Source organism: Gorilla gorilla, chromosome 15, assembly GCF_029281585.2.
Source record: "Gorilla gorilla gorilla isolate KB3781 chromosome 15, NHGRI_mGorGor1-v2.1_pri, whole genome shotgun sequence".
Classification (NCBI taxonomy): domain Eukaryota; kingdom Metazoa; phylum Chordata; class Mammalia; order Primates; family Hominidae; genus Gorilla; species Gorilla gorilla.
Genome location: NC_073239.2, coordinates 91,061,882 through 91,074,291, shown reverse-complemented (window position 1 = coordinate 91,074,291; position 12,410 = coordinate 91,061,882).

Sequence of the window (12,410 nt, the reverse complement as noted above, 5' to 3'; positions counted from 1 at the left end):
GGACGCCCAGCCACAACCTGGCGTCCCCTCTACCTTGGCTCTCAGTAAGTGCCTGGAGCTGGTCACCACGCCTCGAAGCCCCACCCTTCTCTGTGGCCTCCAGTTCCTACCGCCCCACTGCCCCAAAGCTGTCTCACCTGCCTCTAGGCTCTGTACCTCCCTTCCAGTCCACTCAGCTTCCCAGGAGGTCCCCAAGTACCCCAGTGTCTGGGGACAGTGGTGGGCAGAGGGCCCCAGGGCCTCTCAGCTGGGCCCATGGCTGAGCGCTGTGGGGAGGCGGGCGCAGTGCACAGAGCTGATCCTAACCAAGTTTGCCAGCCCAGCTTTTCTCATGGCTCTCACACAATGGTCTGCTTTGTGCCCACCTGCCGATAATGCTTAATTAGGCGAGGAGGTGATTAATTTGAGGTAATTGACAGCTAATTAGAGGCCCACAGGCTCATTAACTTGACATCTTGTCTTCGTGAATTGGCTGAGTAGGGTCAGGTGATGGAAGCGGTTGCTTCTCCCTCCCCAGCTCTCCCGGCCCCTGTAGGCTGAGGCGATCACCTAGGGGAGGGCTGGGCCGACCCAGGAGTTCAGGTGGGGCAGTCCCAAGGCCAAGAGTAGAGGAAGCCAAGGCAGTGAGGGAGGAAGGGTCCGGATGGAGGTGTCTGCCCTGACCTTAAGAGGGAGAGAGTGGGCAGGGAGTGAGGGCTTGTGGGTACTTCAGCAAAGACACGTAAGAGAGGTGGGGTATTAACAGGGCCGGAGGGCGGGAGGGAGAGCTGGTGTCCATGAAGGGAGGAGGGATGAGGGGAAGCAGGTGAGTGGGGCAGCCTGTTAGAACTAAGCATAGGCTGTGAGGTGACACAGACCTGGGGCTGGATCCTAGCTCTGCTGCTAACCAGCTAGGTGACTGTGAACCAGTGAGTTAATCGCTAAACCTCAGGCTTCTCCGCTGTAGAATGGGAATAATAATGGTACCTGCCTCAGGAGGTTGTCGTGAAGAGTCCATGAAGCACCGAAGTAAAGGACAAATCTGTGAATTGAATGAGCAGGGTCAGGCTGAGCAGGATTTGTACCCGGGGGCCTGATGAGTGCTCAATCAAATGTTAACTAGTCCATTAAAATTTTTTAAAATAAAAAGTTAACTATTCTTGATGGCAGGAAGGAGTGACAAGAAGAGAGAGTGATTGGGTGGAATGGGCCCCAGTGCTGTGGGGAGGCAATGGCAACCCGTTCCCAAGATAAGCCACAGTTACCCTGCAGGACACCTGCAGGCCTGATCACCAGTGGCCTGGTGGAAGGTGTGGGGAAAAGACCTTCTTGTTGTTGCCATCTCTTTTGGGCACAGGGCATGCAATTCAGCAATATATATTAAAGTTTAAAATGCACGTGGTCTTTGACCCAGCAATTCGCCTGCTAGTGATATATCCACAGATACCTAAACACAAGGATATCTGCTCATCACCACATAGTTCGTAGTAGCAGAAGACAGGAAATGACCTGAATGTCCATCACAGGGCCTGGCTAGGTAACTGAAGGCACATCCATACAGTGGAATAGTATGTAGCTGTTACATCTCTAGGTACCAATATGAACAAGATCCAAGATTAAAAAAAAGAAAAAAAGAAAAGCAAGCTGCAGAACAGGTGTAGTTTCCACAAGCTGTTAACTAGTGGTCTGAGGGTTATGGGATGGCAAGGAGATGTATTTTTTCATAATCTGTTCATTTTAAATATAGTTTGTATTTACTACCTTTTCAAAAAGTATTTAAAAAGTCATACTTTTTTTTTCCAAATGAAATCTAACTTGAAATCTGAATTTATAGGCAAAGTGCCTCTGGTTGAACTGGGGGTGGGGGCCCAGTCCTACCCACCTATTTCCTTCCTCCCCTCCGCTACAGGCTCCAAGAGGATCACCTGGAATCCATCATTGTCCACTGGAACTTTCTATGATGATGGAAATGTATGCAGTTCTGCACTGTCGAATACAGTGGTAGTCAGTAGCCATAAGTGGCTACTGAGCACTCAAAATGTGCCTAGCGCAACTAAGAAACTGAATTTATTTCATTTTATTTTATTTTAAAAATAAAGGCTAGTCTCAAACTCCCGACCGCAGGTAATCCGCCTGCCTCAGTCTCCCAAAGTGCTGGGATCACAGGTGTGAGCCACTGCGCCCGGCCTGAAGATCCTTTCTAACAGAATCAGAATTGCACTGATCGGAAGCATGTCAGAGATGCTGGTAGCTCTCTTGGAATCCCAGTTATTTTAGGAAGGAGTGCCTGAATGATCCATGAGTGAAAAAGCCTATCTTTGTTTGGCTTTGAGATCAGTGGTCAGTTCCATCTGGGAAGAATTTAAGTGATGAGTTAGGTCACTGGAGGCATCCATTTGGCAACTGTACAATGAACATCTATGATAGGTCAGGTTCTGGAGAAACAGAAACACATCTGGTCCTCGCTCTTGAGGAGCCCCCAGTCTAGGGACTGATTTCTCAGTAAAGGGTGGATAGACAAAGGTGCTCCCTCGAAGGAGAGCCCAAGGGTGCAGCATCTGGGCTTGGAGTTTGACTGACAGCCCTCCCCCACATTGAGGTCACGGAGAGTGAGGGCATAGGACAGGGCCCTCCAGCCCTTATGCTCAGTCACTGGTGGAGCATGAGTGGCAGCTGCCAAAGGGACATGTTGACCATCTTCTGTCCTTCTTTCTGACTTCATAGCTTTGAACCCAGGGTGAGTCTGGGATCCTCTAGATTCCCCTATGCTATTGCCCCAAATAGCTTCCATGGGGTGGTTTGAAACAGAAAAACCATAAGCTTTCATCAACACTTCCCTTTAGAGGCTCAGAGAACCTTAATTTCTTTTGAGGCACAGCTTACCTAAAGTGTGCAACCACTAACTGCACAGCTCAATGAATGTTTACACACATACCCTCCTGTGTTAACCACCACTCAGATCAAGACAGAGAATATTTCCAAAACCCCAGAAGGCTCCCCAGGCCCCTTTTCAGTTAATACCTCCAAGGTTACTACTATTTAGACTTCTATCACCTAGATTAGTTCTGCCTGTTCTAGAATTTCATACAGATGGAGTCATACGGTATGTGCCCTTCATTCGTGTTTGGGAGATTCATCCATATTACTGTGTGAAGCGGCATGGTAGTTTGTTCATTCTTTATTGCCAGTTGGCATTCCACATAGAATATACAATCTATCCATTCTCCTGCTGATGGCCTTTGTTCCCCCAGTTTTTTACTTGAATGAATAAAGTTGCTATTGTTTTCACACGTGTCTTTTGGTGTCAACTCATTTTTGTTGGGTATAAGTGGAATAGGCAAAGGTATATTCTTTGAATTCTTTTTTTTTTTTTTTTTTGAGACAGTCTCACTCTGTTGCCCAGGCTGGAGTGCAGTAGCACAATCATGACTTTCTGCAGCCTCAAACTCCTGGGTTCAAGTGGTTCTCCTGTCTCTGCCTCCCAAGTAGCTGGGACTACAGGTGTGCACCACCATGCCTGACTAATTTAATTTTGGAGAGATGAGGTCTCACTATATTGCCCAGGCTGGTCTTGAACTCCTGGCCCCAAGTGATCCTCTTGCCTCAACTTCCCAAGGTAATGGGATTACAGGTGTGAGCATCATGCTTGCCACCCCCTGTCTTTTTTTTTTGACAGGGTCTCACTCTGTGGCCCAGGCTGGAGTGCAATGCTGCCACCATAGCTCACTGCAGCCTTGAACTCCTGGGCTCAAGCCATCCTTCCGGCGCTACCTCCTGAGCAGCAGGGACTACAGGGATGTACCACTGCGCTGGCTAAATTTTATTTAATTAAAAAAAATTTTTTTGTAGAGATGGGATCTCACTATGTTGCCCAAGCTAGTCTCTAGCTCCTGGACTCAAGTAATCCTCCTGCCTTAGCCTCCCAACATGCCGGGATTACTGGTGTGAACCAACGCATCTGGGACACTTGATCCTTTCGACAACCTGGTGAAGTAGTTATTTTCCCCCTTTAATGGAAGAGGAAACTAAGTTCGATAAGGGTAACAATCCTATCCAAGGCCACACCCCAAAGCTATTAAGTAGCAGAAACCAGATTAAAACTAGAGTGATCAACTGTCACATGGTCAAGACTGTTCTTCCTCCCAGGAAACCCCTGAGTTCCAAGCAAATCAGACTGCTAGTCACCCCAATTCAAACCCGACTGGACTCAAAAGTGGAGCTTTTTTTTTCGTTTTTTGTTTTTGTTTTTGAGACGGAGTCTCGCTCTGTCGCCCAGGCTGGAGTGCAGTGGTGCGATCTCAGCTCACTACAAGCTCCGCCTCCCGGGTTCACGCCATTCTCCTGCCTCAGCCTCCCGAGTAGCTGGGACTACAGGTGCCCGCCACCACGCCTGGCTAATTTTTTGTATTTTTAGTAGAGACGGGGTTTCACCGTGTTAGCCAGGATGGTCTCGATCTCCTGACCTTTTGATCCACCCGCCTCAGCCTCCCAAAGTGCTGGGATTACAGGCGTGAGCCACCGTGCCCGGCCCCAAAAGTGAGCTCTTAATCATCAGGCTGGGATTTCCTCTGGCCTAAAATTTCACCAGACAGCACATGGTGTTAACATAGACTCAAGGCAGAATATTTTGTCTTCAAAACACTCTTGTGATATAAGGATTTTACTTGTTTTCGTTTTATTTTGAAGAAAGTGATTTCATTTAAAGTAGATCTGAGTTGGGTAAGAATAAAATTATTTATATGAAAAGAATTTTCTAACACATTAATCCATCAAACAAGGATTTATTCAGCAGCCATGAGCTGAAAAGAAGTTTAAGGCAGTCCTTGACTTCAAGAAATTAATCATTTACTTAGGGAGCTAAGAGTAAAGCTTAAGGAATAAAATTAGAGGATAATAAACAGTAATAATAATCACCCCATATGTGAGTACTTACTGTGCCCAAGGGGCTTTACCGAGTCTAATTTAATCTTTACAACACAGCTGTGAGATATGTTCTGCTGTTATGCTCATTTCAGACGAGGAAACCAAGACTTGGTGAAGTGAAGTGATTTGGTCAAGGAAAAAAATCATTGAGCTGTTCACTTAAGATTTGTAGATTTAATATAAATGAGTTGCGCTCTGATAGATCTTTATTGAATGGGAAACCCTTGAAAATACGGACATTTTTTGCTTTCTCTGCTCTTGAATTTCCTATCCCCAATAATTTAGTGCAAAATGTTAAAGATGTATTTTGGCTTGTTTCATTTTAGGAAAATAGCAGGTCGGGTCAAAATGGCGCTTTTAGCCTTAATGGCTTGGGTGCAAATAGGCATAGCTTGTGACTGTGAAATCAGAGGTCCTGGGTTGCAGAGGGGTCCTGGAGCTGACACAGGCCAACGGGCCAGTACAAACTGCTTGGTTCCCCAGCTGCACGAACTGTTGGCCCCATGGTCAGTCCTGACCAGAAATGCACAAGGGTATTTGTCCCCTGGGTCCTCAAGGTCAGCTCCTCTGTCTCCCTCCAACACACCCCAAACCTTATCATATCCCTCAACCTCCTGACCCTGCCACCCATCTCTGCTTTTCAGGTTTGCAGGCCCCCACCCAGAGGCACCTTCATCATTCCTCCCTGATGTGTCGACTTTCATTTTCCTAGGACGAGTCTCATTTGACAGTCTCCTGCGCATATTTCTAAGCTCTCTGGGTCTCGTTGTGCTATTTCTCTGTCCTCTCTGGGGTTTGTAACACCAATCATCTGCAGGTTTCATTAGCATGCTGCTTACCCCTGTCTTTCAGATCATTAATGAAGATGTGAAGTGAGACACCAATCCTCACGGCCCCCACCATGTGCTCCCTCCCATGCCTGGCGCTGCTGGAGTCATTATCCTTCCTGGTGTGACAGGGTCAGAACCAAACCAATTTGCATCAATCTTTGGTGATGTTGTGAAGCGTCGCCTGCCCTGCAATCCTGCTGCTGTAACAACTGCTTCAGCTGTTTGTTCTGGAGTGCTCTTCTCTCCTTTGGAAGACTGATCAGATCTGGCCACCCCAGTTCTGGCTGAAAGCCCTAGAGCGACCACAATGGTAGGGCAGGATTCAGGGCTACACATGGCTGACATTGTTCCTTCTTCGTTTTGCTCTTCTGAGCTGGACAGAAAGCAGTCCCTCTTTGGAAAACAGGATGGACAAGTGCATACATTAGTGGAGGACGCAGCAGATGTGGCAGGCACGGAATTTTACTCATTGCTCTATCTATTTCTATCAAGGAAAATGGGGAATGCTCCCAATTTCCCCCCATTTTCTAGCCCAGGCCTAGTCAGATGTGTGGGCTTGTATATTCTGGGAACCTGGGCTGATGTGGTCAAGTCACTTCTTGGGAACAAGGTCAATTCTTCTCCACTATTTTCTCATGTCATTTGGTCCTGAGGGTTTTATATCTTCTTTAGCAATTCCATGACTATGCTTCTCATCCTGCAGGGAAACTGACTTTATATACACACTTGTCTCCCAATAAAAGTGAGAACCACCTCCTACATATCCCTTGTGTCTTCCAGACCCCAACTCAGATGAAATGCACTTCCTTCTCTTTCCTGATTGTGCAGCGCCTCCAACTGGTTGTCTGTGATGAAAACATGAGTATAATTACAGACTCTTCTCTGACCCATTTCTACTCCTGACCCCCTAACTCATCTTTTCTTCCTTCTCTCCAACTGGGAAGGGGAAGGGAAGCAAGGAGAAAGCAGTGAAGGAAACTCTCGCAAACACATCTGAAGTAAGGTGCTGCATGCCCAAGAGCTGGGGGAAACTTAACGCTACGACTCTACAGCAAATTAGGTGAGACATATTTTCTCAGGGTAGGGAAAGACTGAGGAAAAAGATAGCTATCTGGCAACACTGAACACCTACTGACTGAATGATTTTTTTCTGCTCCTGGGCAAAGGCTCTGAGGAGTGTGGGGAGAGATGGGACTGTCGTGAATAGGGAACAAGCTTTTTTTTTCCACATTACATGCAATGAGGTAGAGATCCTAGGGTATAGCTGGATGCTTATTAGGTGCTCAGTAAACACTTATTGGTGTACAGATTGATATACATTTGCATACTAAAGAACAAATTTCATTACCATATACAAAGGTTATCGATGAACTATGTATGTATGCACATGTGTGCAGGATAACAGGCTGAGCTGAGAAGCAGGGCTTTTAAAATCTGTATATCCAGCCCCAGAGGCTTTTTTCTCCCTGTATTATAAAATCAATACCTGTTTCCACAGAGAGTTTGGAAAATGTAGAAGAAAACAACAATACCCCATATTCCTCCAACCAGGCAGCAAGCACTATTACCACCTTCGCCTATTGCCTTCCATTCACCGCCCCACATTGCTGTAATTATGTTATGTCTGGCCATTTCACTTATCCTTATGAGAAAACCATTTCTTCCATGATATCATAACCTCTTTGCAAACACACCAAATGGCTGCATGGTAGTTCGCTATGGGAATGTACCATGATTTACTCAACAGCTGCACATCTGAACAGCCTTTGGGCCACTTGAAGGCAGAGGCAGCAGCAGCAGAGGTGGATGGCGGGAAGCAGGAGGCCAAGGTGAAGCAGCTCGCAGGAACTTGCTTTCCCATGAGCCCCCCCACCACCATTCCTCAGAGATCATTTCTGGTTCCAATCCTCACATATCCCTCATGGGTCCTGCCACAGCCAGCACTTCTCATTTCTACTCAGCTTCAAGTCACTGACTTTCCCAACTTGACTCTTCTCAGCTGCTCCTTTGTGTGAAGTCACTGGCTCAGGCCAGCTTGGCTCCTGGGGCTTGGCTGCATCCAGAAAGGCCCTGGGATGTGACCTTCAGCCTCGCTTGACCCTGAGGCCTCAGGCTGCACTCAGGCAAGGGTCTCTCCATGGGCTCCCAGAGAAGGCAAAGCCCAGAGGAGGCTGCTGGGGGAGCAGAAGCCTGAGTGGACCCTGCTTAGTCCTGGAAAGGGACCTGACAGGTTTGCGAGAACCTGACAAATCTCACACCATAGAAAACTATCTGGCCCAGGCACAGTGGCTCATCCCAATACTTTGGGAGGTGGGCGGATCACTTGAGCCCAGGAGTTCGAGACCAGCCTGGGCAACATGGCGAAACCCCATCTCTGCAAAAAATACAAAAATTAGCCAGATGTGGTGGCACGTGCTTGTGGTCCCAACTACTTTGGAGGCTGAGGCAGGAGGATTGCTTGAGCCCAGAAGGCAGAGGTTGCAGCGAGCTGAGATCGTGCCACTGCACTCTAGCCGTGGTGACAGAGGGAGACCCTGTCTCACCAAAAAAAGGAAGGAAGGAAGGGAGGGAGGGAGGCAGGGAGGGGGGAGGGGGGAGGAGTGGGGGAAGGAGGGAAGGGAAGGGAAGGGAAAGGAAAAAGAAAACTATCTGGAGGAATGTGGAGGACTGGTGGGTTAGGGGTAGGAGGTTATGACCGAATCAAACAGGGAAGTGTGTTCCTGTGCAGTGATTGGAAAAGCATGGATGCTCAGAAAATACTAGGACTACAAAGATTAGCAAAGCACAGTGATTTGAGGCTTATGTATGCCAAGTTCAGTATCAGTTCAGAAACTTGCCAATGTCACAAAGAATACCTTTCCCTCCCTTGCTTAATGCCACTGTCTGTAGAGTCAACAATGGTTTCTACTGAGTGTCCATGCTGGCACAGGGCCTCAGTGGGTGGAAGGATGGGGGTAGGAGAAATAGTAAACTGTCAGCTCTTCTGAAGGGTTACAGAAATGGTATTCTGCTTAACTGACTAGTCAAGGTAACCAGAAGTTACTATATTTTCCCTATAGGGATTGCCAACGTTTTTTTTGTTTGTTGTTTGTCTTTGTTTGAGACAGAGTCTCACTCTGTCACCCAGTGTGGAGTGCAGTGGTGCAATCTCAGATCACTGCAACTTCTGCCTCCCAGGTTCAAGCAATTCCCTTCCCTCAGCCTCCCGAGTAGCTGGGACTACAGGCACCTGCCACCCTGCACAGCTAAATTTTTTTGTATTTTTTCATTTTTTTTATAGTAGAGACAGGGTTTTGCCATGTTGGCCAGGCTGGTCTTGAACTCCTGACTTGAAGTGATCCACCCGCCTCAGCCTCCCAAAGTGCTGGGATTACAGGTGTGAGCCACCATGCCCAGCCTAGGGATTGTCAATTTTTAACAAATGTGAGTATAATAAAAAATTAAATACTACATGGAATCTGTTTTATAGATCTATCCATCAAGCAATTATATACATAATGGGTAAGATATGCCATGCACCATTCTCAACACTTTGCAATACTCATTTAATCTCTACAGCTACCCTAGTAGTTAGGTGCTATTTGCACCCAGGCAGCCTGACTTCAGAGCCTGTGCCCTTATCCATGATGCTGATATGACTCTTTAAAGTGGAAAAAGTCCTAAGGAAACCAAGGCTTAGAGAGAAGTAACTTACACAAGATCACCCCTGCCTCTCTCTCAAAATCCAAGCACTTACTATATCTTAGACCAGCAATGAGGCTATGAACACCGAATGTCAAGGCACAGTTCATTCTTTCAACAAATTCTTATTTTAGCACCTATTATGTGCCAGGTAGTTCTGTTTATAACCAAAGAAACTGTAGGAAATTGAACAAATTTGGATCAATTCTTTGGCATGTCCCAAAAGTTATTTTTAAAAGTCAAATCTTATCATTATCCTCTCTGTGTCTCAGAAAAATGTAGAAAAACAATGCAACTCTGATTACTTGAGTTTTTTGGCTCCTCAGATTCTACATAACTGAATCTCCTTTGGTATTGGAGGTCACTTTCAGAAACATCAGGTATAGAGATCGAGACAGAAAGCAGAGGGCAAGAGAGAGATGAAAATATGTGAGCCCAATTCTGCTCCGAACTTGGGTTTAATTGAGATTCCAACTGCCACTCTCCCCTGCATTCCTTTGTCCCTGGCTATGACCAAGTTTACGGCTGTATCGCCCCAAGTAATCCCCGTAATGGGCTGCAATCCTGGGGGAGCTGTTTTTGTTCATTAAGTGGCCAACCTCTGAGCCACATGGAGCGCGGCCAGTTACAGCTTCTTGCCCTGGCAGATGGGCCACTTTTCTGTTTTAAAAAAACAGGGATCTTTCAGGAGAGAGGAGATAGTAGGCAGGGGTTGGGGACACAACCAGGGACATAAAGGTGATGGGTGCTAGAAATGAAGGCCAGAGTGAGGGGGGCAGTGGGTGCCCCTTCCAGGTCATGCAGTCTTCTAGGGCAGAATTCACTCACGTGCTGTGTGTTAGCTTTCTTTGCAATGGTAACTATAGTTGTGTAGGGCTTACAGTTTGTGAAGGGCTCAATGTAGTTCCTGGAGTGATGCTACCAGTCTGCAGAGGTGGGAGGAGTGAGGGGGCCATAGACAGGAGGCAGCGAATGAACAGAGTGGGGCAAATAGCTGAGAGGGGGCTTCCCCTGAGGGTCAGAAATTCTCAGTGCTTCAGACTCCAGCTCAAGTGACAGGGGCCAGGCTGTGCCCAGAGCGGTTCTCTCAAGCCAACTGACTCTTACCTCTCTGCCCACAGCCCCAGTGTCTGCTTCTTGAAGTTGGGGAAACATTGCAGCAGCTGCTTGTTGGGAGACCCGTCCCCTCACTGCACTGCACCACCCCCTCCCCGCCACCTGCCCCACCACCCCATGTCTGTCCTCTGGGTAGAGTTGTGTGAAGCGGAAGACAATTTGGGGCTTATTAGTGTCCCAGGGAGACATGTAACTTGTGTTGCTGGGACCCAAACAGCAAGAGTCTTAGCGGCAAACTCCAGCCGAGAAAAGACTGAGGAATTGTCTCACCTAATTACAGGGAATGGCCCTCTTTGTGTTTGTGATTCGGTACGGTTGTCCGATCGCTTTTGATCGCTTTTCTCTATTTGCTGGCTCAGGCCATGCTGGAATTGTGCTAATTAGAAGAGAAATGGACAGAGTGATCCTGTCAGCCCTGGTTACTGGTAGGGACAAAGCAGAATATTATTCTGAGGCAGTGTTTTGTGAGGGCCCTTCTTCCAGCTCTCATTAGGAGGAAGAGGCCCACAGGAGGGGAAGGTTCCAAATGCCTGGCCCAGCTAATGGAGCACTGGGGTGTTTCTGTGCTAATTAACAGGCTCTGCCAGCACTCATGCCAACCAGCAGCCTCACAGTTACACCTGGTATGGTCTGAAGCCCCCAGCTGCTCGAGAGGAAAAAGCGCCAGGCAAAGGGTGGGAAGGCCAGTGGCCTCTTTAGGCATAGACAAGGACACACACCCCAAATGCCAAAAAGCCTACATAGATAGGAAAAATCAGTTCCAGTCCATCAGAACTTACAACCGCGGAGACACCACCCTTTGCCAGTCTCTGGGGTTGGGGGTTGCAAGACTCTCTGGTGAAACAAAGCCCACATAGGGACCAGGTATCCTTGTAGCTCTCACAAGATGAAGAAAACAGAAAATGGAGAACATAACCAAATTCTTGGAGATGGAGTTAGTGCAGAAGCTGAGAACTGGTAAGAGACTGTGTTATTTGGCTTCTGCGACCATCCACCTTGGCCCAACTGTCCATTTCCTCACTTCCTGCTCTGCCTGTTCACCTTCTTGTGATGTCTTAATCCTGGAGGAAACAGGAGGGGTCAGGGCATCCCACTGGAAATGAAATTTCTCGGCTTCATTTCAAAGCTCCTGTGGAAGTCCAAACACACTTCTGAAGCCACAGGGACAAGGGAATGACTTTCATCAGTTCCATTTTCACTGCCTTGATCTGGGAGCGTCCAGAAGAGCAGCTAGAGAACTAAAACCATGGAGCAGTTAGCAAGCGTCCATTTAAAAAATATGACAAAAATGGAAAGATAAAAATGAATGATGGCATTTCAATATCAACACAATTAATACCCTGTGAACTTTAAGTGTTCTAACCTATGGAAGGCAGGCCAAGCAAATCAGCAGAGGCCTAGAATCTGTGAGACTGAAGACAGCAAGAAATAATGAGAGTGCTGGTAAGAAAAAAATGTTATTAAGAATTTGCAAATGTGTCTCCAAGCTCCAATACTATGCTTTTCAGAATGTTGCTGCTCACAGCTAACAGATGCTTTACAGGATGGTATTTGGAATGGCAAAGGAAAAGGGAAAAAATATCTGTAGGCAAATAATAAACAATTACTTACTGTAAAAATAGTCTCTAAAGACTTAGAACACTCCTAACACTGTCCCTACTTAGTCAATCAGCCATGCTTTTCTAGATCACAGAAATCTACTGTTCATCCTGATGTCTTTTTTGGAAATAAATGATGGGCCTATGATGAGAAGCAATTTGCTTTCCTTAAAATGAAATGCTTTCTTTAAAAGGGCATATTCTGGTCCAGAGCAGGTAAACTATCAATGAGTGATAGCAGTAGCAGTAATGAGTACTTCCTCTTTTCTAGTTCTTGAACATG